This window comes from Mizuhopecten yessoensis, unplaced genomic scaffold (genome assembly GCF_002113885.1).
Source record: "Mizuhopecten yessoensis strain PY_sf001 unplaced genomic scaffold, ASM211388v2 scaffold9073, whole genome shotgun sequence".
NCBI classification, from domain to species: Eukaryota; Metazoa; Mollusca; class Bivalvia; order Pectinida; family Pectinidae; genus Mizuhopecten; species Mizuhopecten yessoensis.
Window position 1 is genome coordinate 758,011 of NW_018407865.1, and position 13,349 is coordinate 771,359.

Genomic DNA, 13,349 nt, shown 5'->3' on the forward strand with positions numbered 1-13,349 from the left:
ATGGATGAGATTGATGACCACTACAAAAGATTCCACGCCTTTGGTAGGTTCCTAGACCTATATCTGTTACATTATTGAATCTGATTATGCATATTGTTTTTCCAAATTGAGCTTTGGTATACAATACAGTGTATTGGTATCACAAACCTGATTGTGGAATAAAGTGATTCACAAATAGATGAAATAAAACTCAAACAATGTATGCATAAACATGTGAGAATTAAATGCTTTATGACTGAGTGAGTGAATTGCTTTGTCTACCGGGTACAACAACGTGACAAAGTTGTAAATGTATTTTTATCTATTGGAGACCAGATGATCCTGATATGTCGTGACTGGTTATACACCCGTCGAAATTCGACGGAGGTATTATGGAATAGCGTCTGCGTCCATCTGTCCGTCCAGTTAAAGTTTTGGTGCAAGTTTCTTCAGTGGTCTACTGTTCAGTCAGATCATGTGTTATTGTCCTAACTTTTGGCATGGATGTTCATGTGGGATTTAATTTGGGAAAATAGTTTCTTTTTTTGGAAATTTTGGACGTGTTTGGGACTTAACTTTTCTCGCGCAATTTCTCAGTTAAAGTTTGGGTATATTTCTTCAGTGGTGTACAGTTGAGTCAGATCATGTGTTATTGTCCTAATTTTGGCATGGATGTTCATGTGGGGTCTAACAAGGACAATATGGATTTAATTTGGGAAAATAATTCCTATTTTTGTAATTTTTGGACTTTAGCAACAAAAGCATCAGTGCAAGCATTTTTATCACATAGACATGACACTGGCTACCAGGTACTTTAAATATCAAACAAATAAAAGTCATTGGATAGGGTCAGACGGGCGTATTATGCATTTGTTTGTGGTGCTCTTGTTTATATGTACATTGTTTGTGAATATAGTAAAACTTTGATAAGCTCATGTTCATAGTTAACAATAATATGTGTTGCCTGTTATCAGGATCTATTGGTTTCTTTCTCCAGAAATGGCAAAGCCTGGTGTTACCGTGACAACACTAACCATTGAGCCAAGCCTACATAACACAAAGCTGCAAGAAGACCTGGGCAAGCTTGGTGACCTAGCCCTGCCAGACGAGCTCTGTAGTGAAGTAAGGTCATCTAAATGTTATGGCAGGGGTCAGATAAGTGACCTATTGATAGAAAACAAAGGAACTCTTCACTGATATACATTGTATAAAATCCATTTGGGAATGGAGGGGAAGCTACAAAGAAAAGTATGTTGTCTCATTACTTGAAGAGACAGGGGTTGGGGTGTTGGGACGGGTAGGGAGGGGGGGTCCTTTTTCCATCTGAGGATTTGTATCTACTAGTTAAGGTTTGGGATAGGAATATTAGTGGACCTAGTCCTGCAGGAGGTCAACGTCACCTAAAGACTTAAGATTTAGGGACCCAATCAGAAAGGAGGATCTGTCAGATGTCTTTGATGTTGCATAGGATTTAAAAACCAAGAGGAGGAAAATTCTGTAAGCAAGACTAGCCACTATTAGGAAGAAGTTTTTTAAAGATATACACCACCTAAGCACTTAACACTTAGAGATGATGGTTCTTATTTGTCTTGTCAGGATAATTATTTCTGAAGGGATGCATAGGTCATCTGAATACACTGCACTTAAACCTGGTGGCTTAAATCATCTCAGTACTTGGTGATCCAGACTTGTGGGAGTAGAGCTTTGTCTAGATGAAGGCCATTTAAATATCAGCAGAGGAGAGGACTTAATATAGAGCAATATGGATAGACCAACAGGCATAGAAATAAGATTATCACAATAATTAGATACTGCAAAAATAAAATAATCTTGACATGAAATAAAGGTTACCACAAAATATCATTGCCTCAAAAAATATAGGAAAAGAGGTTAAGCTATCTCAATAGTTTGTGACCTAGGCCCATATTCATGAACCATTCTCGTGCTCAAACCTTGATTCTATGATCAAACCATCTTTCTTGTATAACTGTCTTAAATCATGTGACAGAGTAAAAGAAATTGAGTGTAATCATTTAAATTGTTATAAGGCTTTAAAGCTGATAGTGCAAGTTAAAAAGCTTTCAATTGAGATTTGAAAAAATAAAATCCTGGTTTTGAGATCTTCCCAAGTGACAATCTTTTCCGGCTGTCGTATCGTATTGTAGCGCCACTATGTTTACATTGTTTATACTCAGGACTATCTTTAATTGTTATTGTGTTCCCGAGCATTAATGTTGGCTCGTTTTGTTAAATCGGACATTAGTACATTAGTTAAAATCTATGACGCTCTGGTTGGTTATTAATAGATCAAAAGCTAAAAAAGCACCGTTTAAACTTCTCTGTGGGAATAAAAAATATGGTTCACATCGTAACATATTTACATGATTTTGCAAACTTATACATTATGGTTTGAAGTGTTTCTTTATTAAAACGGGTCAAAAATTGAAAGTTATCAACGTTTTTGATGAATCAGGTTAAGCAATAAAAATATTTGCGGTTTGGAAATCGCAGGCTTCAAAACTTGCCACATTCTGATTGGTTGAAAAAGATTGGAACAGAAAACCTCGCCGGGAAGCGTGCAATATCGAACAGAGGAGGATATAGGCCAATCCGATATCAAATGATCAACTATGGAGTGAATTTTACCAGTTTTGACCTCCTCACAGACAGGTTTTATGTTTGACAAAAAGGTCTACTGATTTCAATATGTGTATGTCACTCTATCAACAAGAAAACAATCATCAGCTTCACGAAAGCTAGGCCTGTGCAAGTCAAGGTTAAAAGTAAGTCAAATAATTTATGCTTCGCCTACTTTGTTAGTTCGTATCTGTCACAATATTACTTATTGGGAGCTTCCGAACTCTGGATGGACGCTCTACCAATTGAGCTATCTGGTCGCCGACGATCAACCTAGTCCAGTTCCGCTACTTTCCAATGTAATAAGAAAAGCAGAAGGAGAATGTTAATATCAATGCAAAGGCAAAAACATGTAAAAAAAAATTATATAAAGACAAAAATGGAAATAAATCTTGAAAGAAAAGGTCAGTTGTGCTAAAGATATTTCTATAGTGTAGTGGTCATCACACTTGCCACTCTGTGGTGGGAGACCCAGGTTCAAATCCTGGTGGAAATATAGCACAACTTGAAATTATGTAAACACTGCAAACATAATACTTATATAGAACTCCTCCATACATTTCCCATTACTCGGTACATTTTATATAGATTTATATGTATCCTTCTTAATTTGTTCTTTACTGCATTCATACAACAACAGGACATTCTAACATCTTGGTAGGCAGTGAGTATGTCCATTTATGATTTGTGAACTTAAATTAGAAAATGTTATTTTTTTGTTATCAAAGTCTTGGTGTTGACCTCTTGTGATTTCCTTTTGTCCATCATGGTCACCACATCAATTAAGTTTTGAAGTAAAGTTCCATGGTCAAATGCAAGTCAAATTAATGAATTGCATATGGATCTAAATAATCCGCCAGGAGTTCGAGCCGAAAAAGAGGTCAAATTGACTAAATTTTCAACAGTCTTCTTATTCAGGTACAGATATGCTAGAATCCAATACTTTTCATGGATGGAAAGCTAGGTCCTGTAGTGCTATTTCAAATTTATGAATATTTTGCTACCTCTTGATCATTCATTCCTCCTTGAGAAGGGGTTAAAGCAAACAAAAAATGTGTTTCAGGCGACATTCCAGAGGGAAAAAAGAGTTGGTCAGTATATAAGCATACAATTTTATTTCATTTTTTTTTTATTTTCATGGATCATTACATATTTAAAGGGTAATAACAAATGTAGGAAAAATGAAATTCTATGCATTTCAATGGTTATTATTCTGTCAAGAATGTGGTCAGGATCCCATGACAATAACAGCAAGAAAGTGGCTGTGAGTTTTGCCTGGTTATTAAAATAATCTTCATGGATACAAAGTAGTGATAAAATGTTCTAAGGTCCACAGGAAAATTTAAGACAGGTCATGACCAGGTTATTCGAGGTGTTTGTAATCTTGTTTTTGGCCTTACTGTAGTATATAAGGGGAAATAACTCTTTTGGGTATACGTTGTTTACTGTCAGTGAGAAAAATTTCAAACTCATTTGCGATGATTATCATGTGACTGCATTTTGATGGTATAAAAATTAAGAACCTGGCCCATCCCTAGGGCCTGAGGGGAGGGGCCAAAGAAGGCAAATTGGCTGACATTTCAACAATCTTTCTCAGATCCAGATATGCTAGTAATTCAAACACTCGTCATGGATGGAATGGCCCTAAGTCGCTTTATCTGAAATTGTTATTTCATTAGTCCCATGTCATTCATTCCTCCACTGGAAAGCGTAAATTTTACGAGAATATCTTATTTCATTATTTCACTTTTTTTTCTGAAAATTGTCAGCAATATATATATCGGACAATTATGTACCAGCCATGTATATATGATAAATGTTGGTCACTCCCAACATGAATTTCTCTCAAGGAATTCAAAAAGCCTGTTTTTAATTATATGAACTGTTGTTTTTTTCGGGGTTTTTTCATCACTACAACAAATAACATAATTGCATTACAACTCAGATTCATGTATCTCTTGTACAACTTGGTGAGAACACTGGTGATTTATCATTTCTGTGTTGTTGTAGTGTTTATATCTATTGCAGTATCAGGCTTCTGAAGATACTGGTACAGTGTATAACCCTAATGGCATCATGCTTTAGGTTCAAAATATGTTAACAATATAATGCTTTTCTTACATTAAAATGTAAATGATCAAATTGTTTTATCTTTCGGTTATTCAAAAGGAATGGATATTGCAGCCATGCCTCTCCAATATTGGAATATTGAGAAATTGAATGCTGGTTTAGAGTTACAAAATGGGTACCATAAGTACTTAGTACTGATTTAGAATCATCTTTGAGCTAATTTTATTGCCTTTGCATGTCACCTAAAGACCAGGTAAAGCTTGTAAATCTTTGTTGTTTGTCTGTCTGTTCTTTAAAATGTGAGTACACGGTTTTGATATCTAGGAACCGCTAACCAGGGTTGAGTGTGATTCACTTCCTACATTTCCTCGGGAAATAGCCTATTGTCATTTATATCTATCTATCAAACTATTTTTAGAAGGGATTTCCCTGTAATTGCTTTATTGTAAAGGTACGTCAAAGTCGTATAAATGTAGGTCAATATTTACATTAGAAACCGTAACGAACTTCAGTCAGATAAAATTCCTACTGCTAGAATTGAAAGAAATAAGGCTTATTGTTGAGTATCTGTATGTCATATTTACTTTGTAAGTCAGTGAAACAGAGCTATATTGGAAGTTTTAGTGCATATGAACAGAACAAGAGTGAGATACGTTGATATGGACTTGTATTAATCTTACAACTGTCATACTCGTATGGCTCCAGTACTCCTATGTATATAAATAAACATTATAGAACTGTTTATTTGGCGTTTGTTCTCTGTCACTGAGTGGGTTCAAAGTAGTATCCAGTTTAGAGTAGAGTACTTACCAGAGGCTGAAGAGACCCCATTGACCAGAGGCTAAGAAGAGACCCTATTAACCAAGGGGGAAGGGTTGGCTATCTTGCTACTAATTATTGGCCTTGAGATAGACTCGACCACGTTACAGTTGATATCCTGGTTTCAGCATGTAAAAATAGTCAAACTGTTTGTTTTTCGTTTTGTTTTGTTTTGTTTGTTTCTTAACTTCAATTCGCTAAACGTTGATAAAAAGACGATTTCAATGAGGAAAATAACCATATCGTCATAATGACCATTATACAACTGGTTATTTAAATAAATGTATTGTACTCAATGATCAAGTATAGTTACAACATACATATAATCTAAGAGGGGTTTGAAAACAAGCTTAGAGCTTATATTCATTCCCTTCTCTAAAACAAAATTAGTTTGATAAAATAATGTGTGCGTGTATGTGTTCGCGTGCAAGGAATCCTTACGCATGGCATAGAAAATGCAGCGTAATTCAATGGCGTAGTGACTCATAGAAATGTTTTTTTTGTGTGTTTTGAGAAATACATGCGTGAAAGTACATGTCACTATCATAATATAGAAAATAAATGTTGAATTTAAAAGATGTATTCAGGACTATATTTTCAATGAACGAAGATTAACTGATTCGCGGTAAGAACATTTTAACTGTGAGCTTGACAGGGTTAATTAGTAGAGATTAAATGGATTTTTTTCGTTTTTTATTTCTGCTAGCAGATTAAATACATACAAAATTAAGTGCGGGTACCCCCAGTTGACAAATGAAACCAGTACGACAACTCGCTCGTTTACCGTGCGGGGGATGGTTTTGGAAGAGCGTTAGTCTGTTGGAAAATAATACAGGCACACGCATGGTCTATCTTTCAATAATCCATAGTTATTAACCAATGGAAAGTGTCGCTACGGAAATTAGTCATGTGCTCCAAACAGCCGTCCAGCACCTACATAAAGCCCCCGAGAGGTAAAAGACTTCTTCATCAGTCTCCCGAACGAAGTACACAGGAGACTTGGTGATTGTATTGTGTTTTTCTTCTTATTATTATTGTTCTTCGGCCAAATGGCTTCCGGATGTTTTTGTTCCAAAAACTAATGGCTGGATATTTATGCAATTTTACATGTTCTTAAGTGGACATGCGTTAATGTGCAGAACGCTCCATTTTTCGATAGGTCATCAAACGCGTTATATTTAACACAATTCTTTTTTATTAGTTAGTATGAAAGTGTATAATAGCATTGTAAATTCTTTCCACTTCATCATTTGCGACTACAGGGGCAGTTTGGGGGACTTCTGTAACAGTCCGCGATACAATTTTATGTGAACATCACACCCAAATATACAAGATACACAGTTTTATACATTACGTAGTAACTTTATTCGGCATGAATCTATCATTTCCATTGTTTTACAAAAAATAGTAACGTTCAAGTTAATTAGGATTATTTACACTTCATCATCATTTTAAAATCATTTTAATATCACATAATATAAAAGCTGCTCAATGAAATTCACAATACAGTTCAAACTAGTATATGCTTGTTCAAAGAATAAAACAAACATCTTCCTCGAAGGGTCAGTGTTTCAATTATGACGTCATAACAATAATGACGTCAGCACATGTGCCATGACATAACTGTCTATATAAATGTCATCCGATCTTGGTAGGATTACATAGCGGCGATGTCATAGAGAGGTAAATACTTGACGATATCCTTTTGTAGTGTTACAGTTTATACTGAACTCTGATGTCAGTACATCAATTTTAAACTTCATAGTAGAACTAGTTCGATATCAGATTAACCACTCCTCTTTAACGATCTATGTAATAAATACCGCGATGCCATGATGTCAGTACATTAAGACAACAAACTAGTATTACATATTGTAAGTCAGATTATCTACAAAACTATGACATCCCCAAGAATAAATACCTTGATGTCAGTATAACATCAATATAATATTACATAGTGCATGTGCATTTATGTCAAATTAACCACACGTCTCTAACTATCTCCAGAATGATAACTTTGATGTCAGTAATTTAACACATCAATCTTATGTTCCATAGTATTAGTGGGTTTTTTTTGTGTCAGATTATCATCCTTCAGAATACATTCATTAATGTTAGTATAATAGCATCAATCTAATGTTCCATAGTATAGCGTTTATCGATGTCAGATTATCTACAAAATTGTGACATCCTCCAGAACATCCATTGTACATGTGTGTTCATGTAAAATCAACCACACCTCTCTAACTATCTCCAGAATGAATAAGTTGGTGGCATTGCCTTAAGACATCAATCTTATATTCCATAGTATAAGTTTACCAATGTCAAATTAACCACATATCAATAACTAACTTCGGAATGAATAACTGAATACAGTACCTTATGACATCAAACTAAAATAACATAGTATACGTTTATTGATATAAGATATCTGCAAAACTGTTGCATCCTTCAGAAAACATTCAATGATGTCAGATATCTACAAAACTGTGACATCCTCCAGAATATATTCAATAGTATCACATATCTACAAAACTGTGAGATCTTTCAGATTACATTTATTGATGTCAGATATCTACAAAACTGTGACATCCTCCAGAATATATTCAATGGTATCACATATCTACAAAACTGTGACATCCTTCAAAATACATTCATTGATGTCAGATATCTACAAAACTGTGACAACCTTCAAAATACATTAATTGATGTTAGATATCTACAAAACTGTGACATCCTTCAAAATACATTAATTGATGTCAGATATCTACAAAACTGTGACATCCTTCAAAATACATTCAATGGGATCACATATCTACAAAACCGTGACATCCTTCAAAATATATTCAATGGTATCACATATCTACAAAACTGTGAGATCTTTCAGATTACATTCATTGATGTCAGATATCTACAAAACTGTGACATTCTCCAGAATATATTCAATGGTATCACATATCTACAAAACTGTGAGATCTTTCAGATTACATTCATTGATGTCAGATATCTTCAAAACTGTGACATCCTCCAGAATATATTCAATGGTATCACATATCTACAAAACTGTGACATCCTTCAAAATACATTCAATGGGATCACATATCTACAAAACCGTGACATCCTTCAAAATACATTCAATGGTATCACATGTCTACAAAACTGTGAGATCTTTCAGAATATATTCAATGGTATCACATATCTACAAAACTGTGACATCCTTCAAAATACATTCAATGGGATCACATATCTACAAAACCGTGACATCCTTCAAAATACATTCAATGGTATCACATATCTACAAAACTGTGAGATCTTTCAGAATACATTCATTGATGTCAGATATCTTCAAAACTGTGACATCCTCCAGAATATATTCAATAGTATCACATATCTACAAAACTGTGACATCCTTCAAAATACATTCATTGATGTCAGATATCTACAAAACTGTGACATCCTTCAAAATACATTAATTGATGTCAGATATCTACAAAACTGTGACATCCTTCAAAATACATTCAATGGGATCACATATCTACAAAACCGTGACATCCTTCAAAATACATTCAATGGTATCACATATCTACAAAACTGTGAGATCTTTCAGAATACATTCATTGATGTCAGATATCTTCAAAACTGTGACATCCTCCAGAATATATTCAATGGTATCACATATCTACAAAACTGTGACATCCTTCAAAATACATTCAATGGGATCACATATCTACAAAACCGTGACATCCTTCAAAATACATTCAATGGTATCACATATCTACAAAACTGTGAGATCTTTCAGAATACATTCATTGATGTCAGATATCTTCAAAACTGTGACATCCTCCAGAATATATTCAATGGTATCACATATCTACAAAACTGTGACATCCTTCAAAATACATTCAATGGGATCACATATCTACAAAACCGTGACATCCTTCAAAATACATTCAATGGTATCACATATCTACAAAACTGTGAGATCTTTCAGAATACATTCATTGATGTCAGATATCTTCAAAACTGTGACATCCTCCAGAATATATTCAATAGTATCACATATCTACAAAACTGTGACATCCTTCAAAATACATTCATTGATGTCAGATATCTACAAAACTGTGACATCCTTCAAAATACATTAATTGATGTCAGATATCTACAAAACTGTGACATCCTTCAAAATACATTCAATGGGATCACATATTTACAAAACCGTGACATCCTTCAAAATATATTCAATGGTATCACATATCTACAAAACTGTAAGATCTTTCAGAATACATTCATTGATGTCAGATATCTTCAAAACTGTGACATCCTCCATAATATATTCAATAGTATCACATATCTAGAAAACTGTGACCTCCTTCAAAATACATTCATTGATGTCAGATATCTACAAAACTGTGACATCCTCCACATGTGTTTTCATGTAAAATTAACCACACCACTCTTACTACCTCCAGAATGAATCCCTTGATGTCAGTTCCTTTAGACATCTTCCTTAGTATAGGTTTATTAACGCCAGATATACAAAACTGTGACATCCTCCAGAATAAATACGTTGATGTGAGAATAAAAGCATCAATCTAATATTTCATAGTGCATGTGCATTTATGTCAAATTAACCACACCTCTCGTAATATCTCCAGAATAACTTTGATGTCATTACCTTCAGACATCAATCTTATATTCAATAGTGTAAGTTTATTGATGTCAGATATAAAAAAAAATATGACATCCTCCAGAATAAATACGTTGATGTCAGAATAATAATATCAGTTTTATATTCCGTAGTTTAAATTAGCCTCCCCTCTTTAACAATCCTCAGAATAATCACTTTGATGTTATGATGTCAAATACCTTAAGACAGCAATCTAACATTATATATTATAAGCTTATTAAAGTCAGATTATCTACAAAACTATGACATCCTTCAGAAAGAAATACCTTGAAGTCAGTATAACAATATTAGTTTGATAATCCATAGTATTAGTTTATAGATTTTATATTTCATAGTATAAGTTTTATTGATGCAAGAATAACATCTTTAGAATGAAAAAAAATGATGTCAGTATAACAACATCAATCGTGTATTCCACCGTATAAGTTTGATTGATGTCAAATTGACATCCTCTAGAATGAATACCTCGATGTCAGTATAATAACATCAATCTCATATTCCATAGTATAAGTCCATTGATGTCAGATTTACCACACTCTCTTACCCTCCAGAAGGAACAATGACGCAGTACCTCAACACATTAATCTAACATCGGTATACGTTTCTTATTCAAGATAACACTTCTATTCGGTATCCTACATATAATAAACACTATGATGACAGCATAACAAACATCGGTGCAAACATTTTAACGCCAACATAAAAACGTCCATATGATTCCCTACGTATTTTTTTTATGTCAAAATGATATGTACACGATATTACAGTTGCCACTTTAAATAATAACAAACGTTACGTATCCTGTCCTACTGGATTGCGAGGGGATACAGGACAAGACTTTCACCAATACGATTGGAGTTAAATCCTTCGATTGGATATGAAAAGGTATAAGATCATCTGCATTTCAACACTGAACATAAAAAACCCAGCCCGTTTTCGAATTAACATGGCAGCTTATATTGGGAATATATAATTTCCATTATATCTCATAGCATGTAATTAGGAAAATATATAACATAACTGAGACACTAGAATGCTATAGCTTACATAAAACTATATCCAAAAACGTCATGCATTAATGGCGTCATATTTTGGCACTATATACATATTTTTATATGGGTATAAATATGTGATCAATAGAACTAATGTGCGGTTTCGTTGCATGGTTTGTGGAGAGAGTTATTACCCGTATTACCCGCAGGCAATACTTTTTTCACATTAAAAATCTTCACATATCAAATTGCGACCTATCTGATGGAGCAGACATTATGCCATGAAATATTTTCAAAAAGCTAATAAAATAAGGGTCATGCGAATCTTATACATCTTCTAATATAAACAAAAACACAGCAAAGTTATAGAGCTTATCTAGTTTATCATCGAACGTGTGCATACAAAGTTGATTCATATCATACAGCACTGTTTTATATGTTCTATAAGGAGTACTTAGAGTCAAGTGGTCGCCATGGCTATTTAATCTGTATCATGACTGGCATTGTAGGCATATAAAGGGTAAAAAATGGAAACAACGCACAATTATTCTCAATCGAAAGCATCGAGTTCTAGCATTGTCACATATCCAGATCAGAATCGGCGAGAGCTTCATATACCTGACGTTGGAATTGAACCTGGTATTCATTGCGTATTTAAGTTTTTAAGAAGATAATTTCTTAAACATAAAAGTTTTAGGTGTACGGCAATATAGTGGAGTTGACGATACAAAAGAAATATAATAGTATACAGAAAATTACACTTCTGCATTCATACATCTTAGGCACATTCGGAAATATGTTGCATTTACACATTTGTGACAATTGTTAATATATGAACATTCGGACAACTGTGGCATTTACACATTTGTGACAATTGTTAATATATGAACATTAGGAAATCTGTGGCATTTTATGACATTCGGACATCTGTGGCATTCATACATCTGCGACAATCGTCTTTCTATGACATTCGGACATCTGTGACATTCATTCATCTATGACAATCGTTTTCTATGACTTTCGGAAATCTGTGACATTCATACATCTATGACAATCGTCTATCTATGACATTCGGACATCTGTGACAATCGTCTACCTTTGACATTCGAAGATCTGCGACAATTGAACATCTATGACATCCATGAGTAAATGCAGTTTCTCGTATGTTCAAGTGAAGCTTCACCGTTACTAAAGCTAAAAAAAAAATATGAATATTTTCTTTCCTGTCTAATGTTTTTTGGCGATAACTTACGGAACAGAATTTAAAAGAACGATTTCAGTACAGAGACATCTCATTGAAAACGACAAAAAAACTGAAAAAAGTAATATGAAAAATGGGTACAAATAAAACAACCACACTTCAACTAAAAGCTACGGATTTACATATAATCATCGCTCCCACATTAATAAAACAATGAAAGGAAAATAACTCTTCATAAAAAAGGTGAACGAAATTGAATAGTCATTGCACGTATTACTAAAGTGCCAGTCATATGAACAAGTTTCATAAATATTGGTCAAAAAGATAAGTAGCAGTAGTTTTGACATTTACAAACGCAAATCAGAAATAAGGTAAAATAAAAATATATTTCAAGAAAAAAGGTCAATTACAATAGGTATCGATCATGTTTACCAAGTTTGATAAATATCGGCAAGAACGAAATAATCTAAATATAGAATATATCATACGCACATAGCTACCTTGTGAATTTACATGAGTACCAAAGTTAAATAAGTGAATGCTAAGAAAGTACGTTGAACAGCAAATATAAAACAATGTCAGAAAAGGGACATAACTCCAAAGAAAAAATAATAAAAAAAAAGTTACATCTCTGATACTGCGAGGGTTACGCTAACTAACGCTATCTGCACCCCTGGGCTTGTCAGGGCAAAATTGGAGGAACATGGCTAGCTATCTGATTTGTCCCAGGAATAAAAGATGAATCGCTAGACTTATTCATGACCTTTAGGGGTGTACCCAAAAACCCGTTTGGCTTTTGCTTTTTATTTCGACTTTCGTCTTGACATTCCTCGACATTATCTTCAATTATAATCCTATCGTCTGAACGTGTGGCAACTAAACATCTTTTCCAGCAAAATATCTCAACGTCTCCAGCTTTAAATAGTACAGTAAATTCCAATGACTCTGGCTTCAAATATCCCAA